Source organism: Asparagus officinalis, chromosome 4 (assembly GCF_001876935.1).
Source record: "Asparagus officinalis chromosome 4, Aspof.V1, whole genome shotgun sequence".
Classification (NCBI taxonomy): Eukaryota; Viridiplantae; Streptophyta; class Magnoliopsida; order Asparagales; family Asparagaceae; genus Asparagus; species Asparagus officinalis.
Window position 1 is genome coordinate 52,888,346 of NC_033797.1, and position 11,180 is coordinate 52,899,525.

The window sequence follows — 11,180 nt, forward strand, 5'->3', positions numbered from 1 at the left end:
GCTGTTATCAATACTTCCTTCAACCTACGAAAAGCATCAAGACATTCATCAGTGCAATCAAGGGGATCATCTTTAAGAAGAGGATTAGTTAAAGGTTTTGCAAATTTTAAAAAGTCTTTGATGAAACGCCAATAGAAACCGACATGTTCCAAGAAACTTATTACTCCCCTAACCGACGTTGGTGGAGGCAACTTTTTAATGATTTCCACTTTTGCTTGATCAACCTCAATTGCGCGCTCGGACACCTTATGTCCTAGAACTATTCCATCTCTTACTATAAAGTAGCATTTCTCCCAGTTTAGGACTAAATTAACTTCTTCGCAATGCTGCAAAACTCGAGACAAGTTGGATAAACAACCATCAACAATAGTCCTATACACAGAGAAGTCATCCATAAACACGCTCATAATATCTTCTATAAAATCAGAGAAAATGCCATCATACATTGTTGAAAAGTGACAGAGGCATTACAAAGACCGAAAGGCATGCGCCTATAAGCAAAGGTCCCATAGGGACAGGTAAAAGTGGTCTTTTCCTGATCACTAGGATGAATAGGGATTTGAAAAAATCCCGAATAGCCATCCAAATAACAAAAATAGGAATGCATGTCCAACCTTTCCAACATCTGGTCTATAAAGGGAAGTGGAAAATGATCTTTTCGGGTTGCCTTGTTCAACTTTCTATAATCAATACAAATCCTCCAACCCGTAACCGTCCTAGTAGGGATAAGTTTATTATTCTGGTTCTTGACTACGGTCACACCCCCTTTTTTAGGAACCGCATGGACCGGGCTAACCCATTCACTATCAGAAATAGGATAGATTACCCCCAGCATCTAGTAACTTAAGCACCTCTTTTTTAACCACTTCCTTCATGTTAGGATTTAATCTACATTGGTGCTCTATAAAGGGTTTAGGATAAGTAGAGTTAGGGCCAAGAAATTCATACCTTAAAGAGAAAGGGAGGGGTTTTAATTATACATTTGGTGCTTTATACTCTTCACAAGTAAAACTTTTTGGCATCAGACTTTCAAGCTTTGCATTTCAAAGTGGAGCAGTTTATATTGATTTTAAAGATTGAGCATATGCGGCTACCTCGGTGTCTTCATCATTTATTGAACCGTTGCTTACTAAACACTTCTCAAGCAGATTAGCTGAGTAATGGTTTGTAAGTTGCTCATGTGTACACTTGTCAATCATGTCGGCCATGTAACATACTTAATCAGTTAGAAGGAGTTTCATAGCATTGCTTAAATCAAATTCTACTGTCTCCCCTCCAATATTTAGGGAGAGTCTTTCATTTTTAACATTGATTATAGCACCTGCAGTAGCAAGGAAGGGTCTTCCTAATATAATTAGAATATGAGAATCTTCTTGTATTTCCAAAATAACGAAATCAACCGGGATAAAGAACTTACCGACTTGGATAGTACATCTTCAAGTATACTTATCAGATATTTTATCGATCGATCCGCCAATTGGATTGATATCGTGGTTGGCTTCAAATCACCTATGTTAAGCTTCTTACAGATAGAAATTAGCACCAGACTTACGCTTGCACCCAAATCACACAAAGCACGGTTAATAGAGACATTACTAATAACACAAGGAATAGAAAATTTGTCTGGATCCTTAAGTTTAGGAGGCAACTTATTTTGGATGATAACACTACACTCCTCAGTAAGGGCCACAATCTCATATTCTTCCAACTTTCTTTTATTAGATAGGATCTCTTTCAAGAACTTAGCATAAGAAGGCATTTGAGAAATAGCCTCAGTGAACGGGATATTGATGTGTAACTTTTTCAAAATCTCCAAAAATTTTCCGAACTGCTTTTCTAACTTAGCCTTAGCTAACCTTTGGGGAAAGGGTAGATGAGGCTTGTAAGGAGTGGGAGATATATATTTCTCAACATTTTCTTCTTCTTGCATTTGGGTCTCATTATCATCATCTACTTCATTTTCATTTTTTTCTTCATGATGACCATCTACCCCATCATTTTCCTTCATCTTAGGTCCCTCATATTGTTTTCCGCTCCTAAGGGATATAGTATTCACATGACCCCTGGGATTTGTCTCGGTTTGTCCACGTAGCATGCCCGAAGGCCTAGAGGAAGAACTAGCATTTTGTGCCAATTGGATGATTTGTGCCTCCACACGTAGCATGCCCGAAGGCCTAGAGGAAGAACTAGCATTTTGTGCCAATTGGATGATTTGTGCCTCCAACATCTTGTTATGTGTAGCTAAGGAATCCATCTTAGAGGCCAATTACTTTACTATCTCATTCATGGTTTGTTGTTGTTACGTAAACTCTTCATTCAATTTTGATTGAGTCATCACAAACCTTTCCATCATATTTTCCAAATTAGACCTTTGAGAACGAAGATTGGTTTGAGGGGCACGAAAACCAGGAGGAGCAAAATTGGATGTGGACATGGAATTTAAAGGTGTGTTTCTATAAGATAAATTAGGATGATTCCTCCATCCCGGATTATAAGTGTTGGAGAATGAGTCTCCCTTCTGATTAAAGTTATTAACATAGTTAACCTGTTCATTACCAGAAGTATCAAGGGATGGGGAGTTTCCTAATTGACATTCAAGTACAGAATGACCCACATAACCACATATCTCACATGTAATTGAAGTAGACGCCACAGAATTAACACTCAAGCTTTCAACTTTTTTAAACAAAGCATCAACTTTAGAGGATATATGATCTAAAGCATCTATTTCATATTTTCCACCTTTTGATGTCTGAGCACGCTCGTTCGCCTATTGATAGTGATTCTAAGCCATGTCTTCAATGAGAGTATATGCCTCATCTATTGTTTTGTTCATCAAAGCTCCTCCTGCAGCAGCATCAGCAGTCATTCGAGTGTTGTAAGTGAGCCCGTTGTAGAAGGTGTGAATAATTAACCACTTCTACAGTCCATGGTGAGTGCACATCCTCAATAATTCCTTGTAGCGTTCCCAAGCTTCATAGAGTGACTCTCCTTCCTTCTGCACAAAACTTGTGATCTAGTTCCTCATCTGTGTTGTTTTACTTAGGGGGAAATACTTTGCAAGAAATGCCCTGGATAACTAATCCCAAGTGGTGATGAACCCAGCTGGCAATAAATACAACCAAGCCCTAGCCGTCCTTTAAAAAGAATGGAAATAGGCTGAGTCGAATAACATAATTGGTCACTCCATTAAGCTTCAAAGCGTCGCAATACTCCAAGAAAATCGACAGGTGGAGGTTTGGGTCTTCACTAGCACCTCCTCCAAAACTGATTCTGTTAAACCATTGAAAGCAGTGATGGTTTCATCTCAAAGTTATTAGCTTCAACAGTGGGCCTTGTAATACTCGAGTGCGTTCCTTGAGCATTTAGGGCAGCAAAATCCTTAAGAAGCTAATTCTGATCACTCATTGTAGATTGTTATGTGTTCCTTTGCTCCCTTATATACCTTCTTATGTCTACAAGAGTCACTGATAGTTTAGGATTATCTTCGTCGTGTACTTCTGGTTAATGCCTTTGCATAAAAGAAAGTGAGTAGTAAAGAGAATATAAAAAAAATCTAGTCTAGCTTAATAACGTAAGCACTCAATATTAACACCATAGTCCCCGACAACGGCGCCAAAAACTTGATAGGCAAATTCGCAAGCGCACGGACTCGTTGTAGCTATCAAGGTCGATCTCATAGGGACTAGGGGTTAATTACCAAATTTTATGTTTTTAACTAGCTAAACAGATGAGTAAAATAGACGAGATTAAAATTCTGAGATTAAACAATAGAAATAAAATAAACAGCCAATCGGGTGAAATTCAATATAATGAAGAGTCAGGATTGGGTTTTCACCACAACTTCGATGCTCAATGATGAATTATTTTAATTCTTGGTGTTGGTTTAAACTAGAGAGGGTGAATTAGCCTAAATTAATCTAAAACCTCTTTCAAGGTCTAAAGATCATGCCTAATTAATCTTAATTAACCTACTTTCGTGGAATCAAGATTAAATTAAACTCATTAAGTTTTATGCTAATCCAAATCAAATCCCAAAGGAATCTAGCCTACTTTCGTAGTTCGAATTCCTTGCTTAATTTCTAGAGGTCCAGTATTAATTTTTACCTTGTAGTCCTTCAATTAATTACCTATGATTGCTAATCCGGTGATCAAGCGAATCAACAAAATTAATTCACAAGAAATTAAGTTTAAAGATCTAAACTTTCACCAAGAACCTATTTAATCCATCATCAATTACAAAAAGTTGGGTTCTTTTCCAATCCTAGATAAGTAATCTACTCACACATGATTGGGATAAGAGAATACATCAAATAAATATGCAAATCGATCATAAGAAGAAATTAATTAAAGAGAGGAAAGAATTAATCTGTCTTTCAATTAAAATCTTTAAAATAAAGATTTGCAATCCAATCTTATACAAGAAATTCGTGTCTTCCTTCAATACTTGAACTCTAAAATAAATGCTAATTGACGGCTAAGAGAACACTCAAAAGGATCCCAAAACCCTAAGCTAAAATACCTATATAGGTCTTTAAAAAATCTAGAAAAAGATAAGGCCCGAACCACAGGTGTGGTGCGCACCACACTAGGGTGTGGTGGAGTCTGTCTTTGCTTATTTTGTGCTTGTTTGTACAATCTTTGGTAATTTAACTGTAACTTTTTCGTCCGACCTTGGAATGAGGTGATTCAAGTTGTGTTGGAAAGCTTTTGAAGATACCTACAACTTTTGTCTTTTGAGCTTTTTCGGATTCTGTAGGCTGTCTAAAAAAAGATAGCTGATTCCCCATCAAACACTGATGATGGAAGTTACAATCTGACGACTTCCAGAAGGCCATCTTTAGCAACACTCTGACAGAAAGAGATTACAAATCGACGATCTATTCAAACCAAGATGTACGTGGAAGTCCTCCCAGCGTACCGTCGTCAAGATACGATACCAATTCAATCACCTATGCAGCTTCAACCGCTGCAAACACGAATGCAGCTTCTTATGTGAGATGATTGATCTTGATGGCTGCGACAACAACATAACTAATATTATATTAGCTACTATTAGAGGTGTTGATGAGCAGTGTAATGATATTCGACACACCGAGGAGCACATGGTTAAATCATGCAAAGAAATCTTAGTGGAGATCGTGACCTGTAGTTGATAGAGCGTTATTGAGATGCCTCAATTGTCACAAATGGCCTGAATAAGACCTCCTTTACTGGTCATTGGTGTCATCCATATATAAAAAGACAGCTTCAACAATCAGCTCGAACGCAGTTTCAACAATCAGCTCGAACGCAGCTCTAATCGCTGCCAAGCACAGCTCGAACGCAGCTCCATCGCTGCCCAACGCAGCTCATCATCGCTGCCCAACGCAGCTCATCATCGCTGCCCAACGCAGCTCCAGCCGACGTCGAACGCAGTTCTATACTACTGCCAAATGCACCTTCAAACATCGAAGAACGCAGCTCAATATCGCTGCAGAACGCACCTCTAGATGCTGCGTTCAAACACAGAATTTAGGCTAGAACGCATGTCAAAGTTCTAACCTGTTCAAACACGATCCAGGCAGTTTCGAAAACTGCTCTTCACCCACGATTTGAGGAATGGCTTACGTGGGTTGTTACACCCGATCAATGGGGGTAACTAAGCCCCCATTTAGGTGCGGATTATGGGGGCAGTTACACCCCTAATCCCCCTATAAATATCAACAAACTCAACAGAGTTAGAGAATCTTTTTTTGGATTGCTTTGATCGGATTTTTGATAATCAGATCGAGGGACGAGATATCATTGGAGATCAGATTTTCTGGAGAGGGAGAGTTGGAGAATTAACTCTTTATACAGTCTGGGGAATCAACATCCATTGAGGGATCCAGACGTTAGTTACTGGGCTTGTTAACCGAATCATTTTCGGTTCAAACAACTCTTTTTATCAGAGTTTGTTATTCGTTCTGAATCACAAAACTCATCAAGAGTTATTAACCAGACAAGATCGTTGTTCCAGTGAGCATAGATATTCGGATCGTCAACGAGAAGCAAACTCGACACGAGCATTCGAGGGAGGCATCTCATCGCCACCGTGAAGAACCCAGAATTAAACAAAGGAGAGAATCCAGATCATTCTCTTCTCTTTTATAATCAGGAATTCAAATTGTAATCGAGAGTAGAGAGAGTTGTAATCATTCTTTTTCTAAACAGTTAGAGAGAATAAAGTCAAACACAATTCTTTCATTCATTTTCTTATTACAAAATTTCTGACAAACAAAAGATGGCGACTCCGCTGGGGACCAGCTTCTCTGACGAGGAAGTGGTGACGCAATCCGATATTCATCTCACTGGAACCACCGTCGAAACTCTTGTTGTGGAGTTTGACCAAGCCAAGTACGAGGAGGCTCTCTACTCTGGATCGCTTAGCCCCAAGGCTAGGCGAGATGCCTGTCAGAACTCTAAAGAGGTTTTAACTGCTGTTGAAACGCCAAAGAAAGCCCTCTCCTTTGGCCAAAGCCTCAAACTTGCTCTGCAAGCTGAAGATCCCGCACCCGTTTTGACACAGCGTGTACTGGGTTATAAAAGGCCTATGACAGAGAAAGGCCTAATCAACGCCGACAACGCTGCTGCTAAAGCTTTGAAACAAGCCAAGAAAAACGCCGCTCGAAGACGGAGAAGATCCATCCGACGAGCGCATCTCCGAGAAAATCAATCCTTAGTCCAACGCAAGGATTGCATTTCCGAAGCTCTGCCCAAACATTGCGTTCATACTCCAGAACGTACACTTCGAGGTAACGAATCTAATTATGAACCTCGGGTGATTCAACTTAAACGCGACCCTCAGTGGTGCGTTGTCCAATCAAAACACAGCCCTGCTAAGGGAAAACAAACGCCTCATAAGTGCGTCCAAACAAAACAAGACCTTAAGGGGTCTGTTTCATGGACTGAACGCAGGCCAAGGCCTAGTGTTTATAAATCACAACGCGACCCTCGCACTTTGCTTCCCGAATACGATGTGGTCCGCCAAGTTAAAAAGAATCGAAGTGGACTCAAGATTCACGTCCACCAAGAACCAGTCTCGCCCCCTCGGAAACAGAGGGTCCTATCTCCGATGAAGAGTCAATCTCAAAGCCCCGACTTGCGAGAGTTACTCTCTAGAAGAAAACCAATACAACAGGTGAATCATTCCTGCCATTGTGAGAGGATTATTTCAGCAGTCCTCTCCGAGTGCCAATGTTGCGCACCTGAACCCCGACAATCGGTGTTCGACAGATTGGCGGATGTCGTCAGACCTACCAAGAGACGACGCCATCATAAGAAGAAAGATTCTGAAGCCGAGTATCCTCAGGTTACTATCAACATGACCGGCAGAGGGAAGATCTCGTATCCTAGTTCCGATGAATCAGAAAGGAGCCATTCCCCGACTGTTCGAGAAATTTGTGACGAGTTCGAAGGGGTGTATCGGCATACTCGGTCACGGACCGGAGCTATACGACCGGTTAATTATCAAAAGTTAGCCAAAGGGATTACGACGAGTGATGAACATTCGACAATAGCTGAATCTCAATCTTCAAGCTCTGTTGGAGCACAAAAAGTTTTTGTTTACATGACGGGAAACCCCGAAGACATAGCCAAAAGGGTGGACGAACATCATGTCATGCTACAGGCGCAACAGGAGACACTTCTCCAATTAAAGGACATGTTGGCCCAGGTTCTGGCAGAAAAAGGCCAAAAACCTGAATCTTCCCGGAAGACAACATCAAAGGGAAAGCAAAAAGTACACGAACATCCAGATCGTGAGACTCACAACCTGGGAGCCTCTTCGGAAGGTGAGAAGGAGGTGGAAAAAGAGCTATATCCTCAGTCAACCAAAGTAGATGAGCTAGAAGCCCGACTTAATGCAATGGCCAACAGAAGCAAACTTCGCGAGGAAGGAGTGATACGACCTTACCCTGCAGAATGGGATACAACTCCCTATCCGTCAAAGTTCAAGGCCCCTACCTTGCAACCGTTCGATGGCACATGATCGCCAAATCAGCACATCTACTACTTCAAGTCTCAGACTGGAGCTGTAGTGTCAAACGACGCCATTCTGACCCGGCTATTCATCGGTACTCTCAAATGTGTCGCCTTTGAATGGTTTATGAAACTGCCTGCTGGATCTATTCAGAAATGGGTAGATTTGGAAAGGCTTTTCTTGGCCAGATTCTTTGAAGACGACACAGAGGTCTCCGTCCCGACTCTTCTCGCCACTAAACAGAAGAAAGGAGAGTCTATCAAGACCTATGTCGAAAGGTTCCGTAGCGTGGCATTGCGATGCCCATCAGGTATGACTCAATCAACTTTGGTTGAAACTTGCAGGCACAACTTGCAGACCCAGCTTCTTGCTCAAATGGGGGTAGCATAATGTCGCTCCTGGAGACAACTGGTGTCGCAAGGAGAGCAAGCTGAAGAGATTGTAGCTCGGATCAAAGCTGAAGAAGAGCCACAACCCAAGCCGCAGCAGCAACGCAATCAGAACAATGCCCAGCGGTCTAAGGGAAAAAAGACTTTAGCAGCTGACTACACGCAAGTACCATCGCCTACTAAGCAAGGCAAGACATCTAATCAGCAAAGAGCGCCCAAGCAGTATTCGTTCAAAGAAGAGCATGTGGACACTCTGTTCCAACTACTTCGGAAGAACAATAAATTGCAGCTCCCTGAAATCAGAAAACCAGATGAAGCGGGAAAGGTAGATGACCCCAATTACTGTCGCTATCATAGGTTCTTGGGACATCCTACTAGAAAGTGCTATGTCTTCAAAGACATCTTACAAAATTTGGTGAACGCCAACGTACTCACTCTGAAGCCGGAACAGAAGACTGTATCTACTAACCTGATTGCGGTCCAGTTCGGTGACTTCCCTCCTGTAGCTGCTGCAGATGGTGTCATTCCCATCCATAAAGGGGAAATGCACTTGAAGAACACGGACTTACACGACCAGAAGGGCAGGGGGTTGGTACCCTTCACTATTCCAAAGGGAGAAATTATGTGGGTCCATCCTGACCTACTTGAAGATCAGCAATGGACAAACACCTCGCTCAAGAAGAAAGGAGGCAAGACTAAGTCATCCAACATGATTAGCCCCTCTGTTAATGAGAATAATGACCATCTCAAACCTCTCACTGACTCAGAAGAAGAGAGGATCGTCCTAGCAGCATACCCAGAAGGTAACCCCGGTACTCGGTCGGGGAAAACTTATTTGAGGAATTATGACCAGAACGCTCAAGAAGCTGAAGAACAGCCCCAAGACGCTGGGGGTTCTGTGCCAAAGAAGCCGGTTGATAAAGGGAAGCAAAAAGAGCTCCGGTTCAACAAAAATCTTCACCAAGATCTTGGCGAAACAAATGTCCCTTACCAATTTAATGTGATGGCACAGTTGGCCAACATACCAGCCAGGATCACCCTTTACGAGTTCTTGAAGTTGTCCAAAGCCACCAGAGAAGCTCTGATTGAAGCTTTGAAGAACACGGAGAGCTTCATTACCCAAGTTACTCCAATTCCCGAAGCGTCAGAAGATAGATCCTGTCTGCAGTGTTTACAAGCAGTTAGAAGCCTGCCCTGCATATCATTCACTCAGGAAGATATGCAAGTGAAACATAAACATGACAGACCCCTGTATTACACAAGATATATCGGGTCATCAGAAATCAGCCACGTTCAGGTCGACCCAGGCTCGGCACTTAGCATCATGCCATACAGAGTCATGCAAGTTTTAGGGATTCCCTTACATTGATTACATGCTACCCAAACCACCATCTTCGGATTCAATGCTAACAGCACTCGGCCTATGGAAAAGATCAAGCTCAGATGTCAAATCGGAGATCTCAGATCCGAAGTGGCTTGTTACATTATAGATGCGGACACGTCCTACAATCTGCTATTAGGAAGACCATGGATTCATGCAAATCGCGTTGTCCCATCCACATTGCATCAAGTCATGAAGTATGTCAATGATGAAGACGAAGTTCGAACCCTGATTGCGGAGAAATACCCCTTCAAGGGAGTGGAAAACTTCCACACCGATTCAGTCTTCTACTCAGAGTCGCAAGAGGAAGAAGACATCAACAGTGGTAATGAGGCAGATGTTGAACCAGACCCGGAAGAAAATTGTCCATGGGAGCTGAACTTTAATGTAATTGGTCCAGTCGAGAACAATAATAATGTACCGAGTAAGGGCGAGTGGTGCATTAATGAAGATTTTATTTTGGCGTACTTGTCGGATGAATCTTTTAAAGTTGGACAAATAGAGCATAATCATAATGCAGGTACTAGCTCGTGGCATACATTGCGTGAAGAAGCATGCCTCACATTGCCAATTAAGTCATACTTCACTTCCGATGAAGAAGTAGAAGACGCACGAAAGGCTTTCTTCGAAGTCCCGTCTAAAAAGAAAGGGCAAAAGCCAATCCGTCTCAGTAAAGTTAAACCCACACCACTCCGACGAGGAAGCTCGGAAGAAGATGATGGTGTCCCTCAATTTCATTACCATGAACCCAATGCTATACATTTAATGAAAAGTATGGGATATAACTTTAATGAAAAGCAGGGCTTAAACTTCAGGAGAGGAAGGCGAACACCAATTCGAATGTCTCTCACTCCCGAAGGAAAACCTCCGGACTACTATCAAAAAACCGGAAGAGGGGTGGGCTACGTCACAACCCCGTCAGCCTCAGAAAACGAAATCAGTAACTACCTGCGTCACGATCATTCCTCCGAAACATCTTCTTGCGAATCCGACGTCATTGTTGGGCCTTTCTTTAAAAGCCTAACTGTGAACATGGTTTCGACCAGTCATCCAGATGAAGACACAGGAGGTGACGAAGAATTAATCGAATCAACCGATGACCCTTGGATTAAACGCCTCAACATCTTGTGGGATATGTGCTTTGAACAGCGTGAAGCACCCACTGAAGATAAAGTGATCCAAGTCAACATGGGAGACGAATCTAACCCCAAGCCTATCTTCATAGCTGAAGACTTGTCATCATCCGAAAAAGAAGATCTTATATCTCTCATCCGAGAATATATAGATGTCTTTGCTTGGAATTATGAAGACATGCCTGGTCTTGACCCAAAAGTGGTTTTGCATCGTCTCAACATCGATCCGGATGCCAAACCTGTTAAACAACAGCAACGTCGGTTTCGTCCAGAGA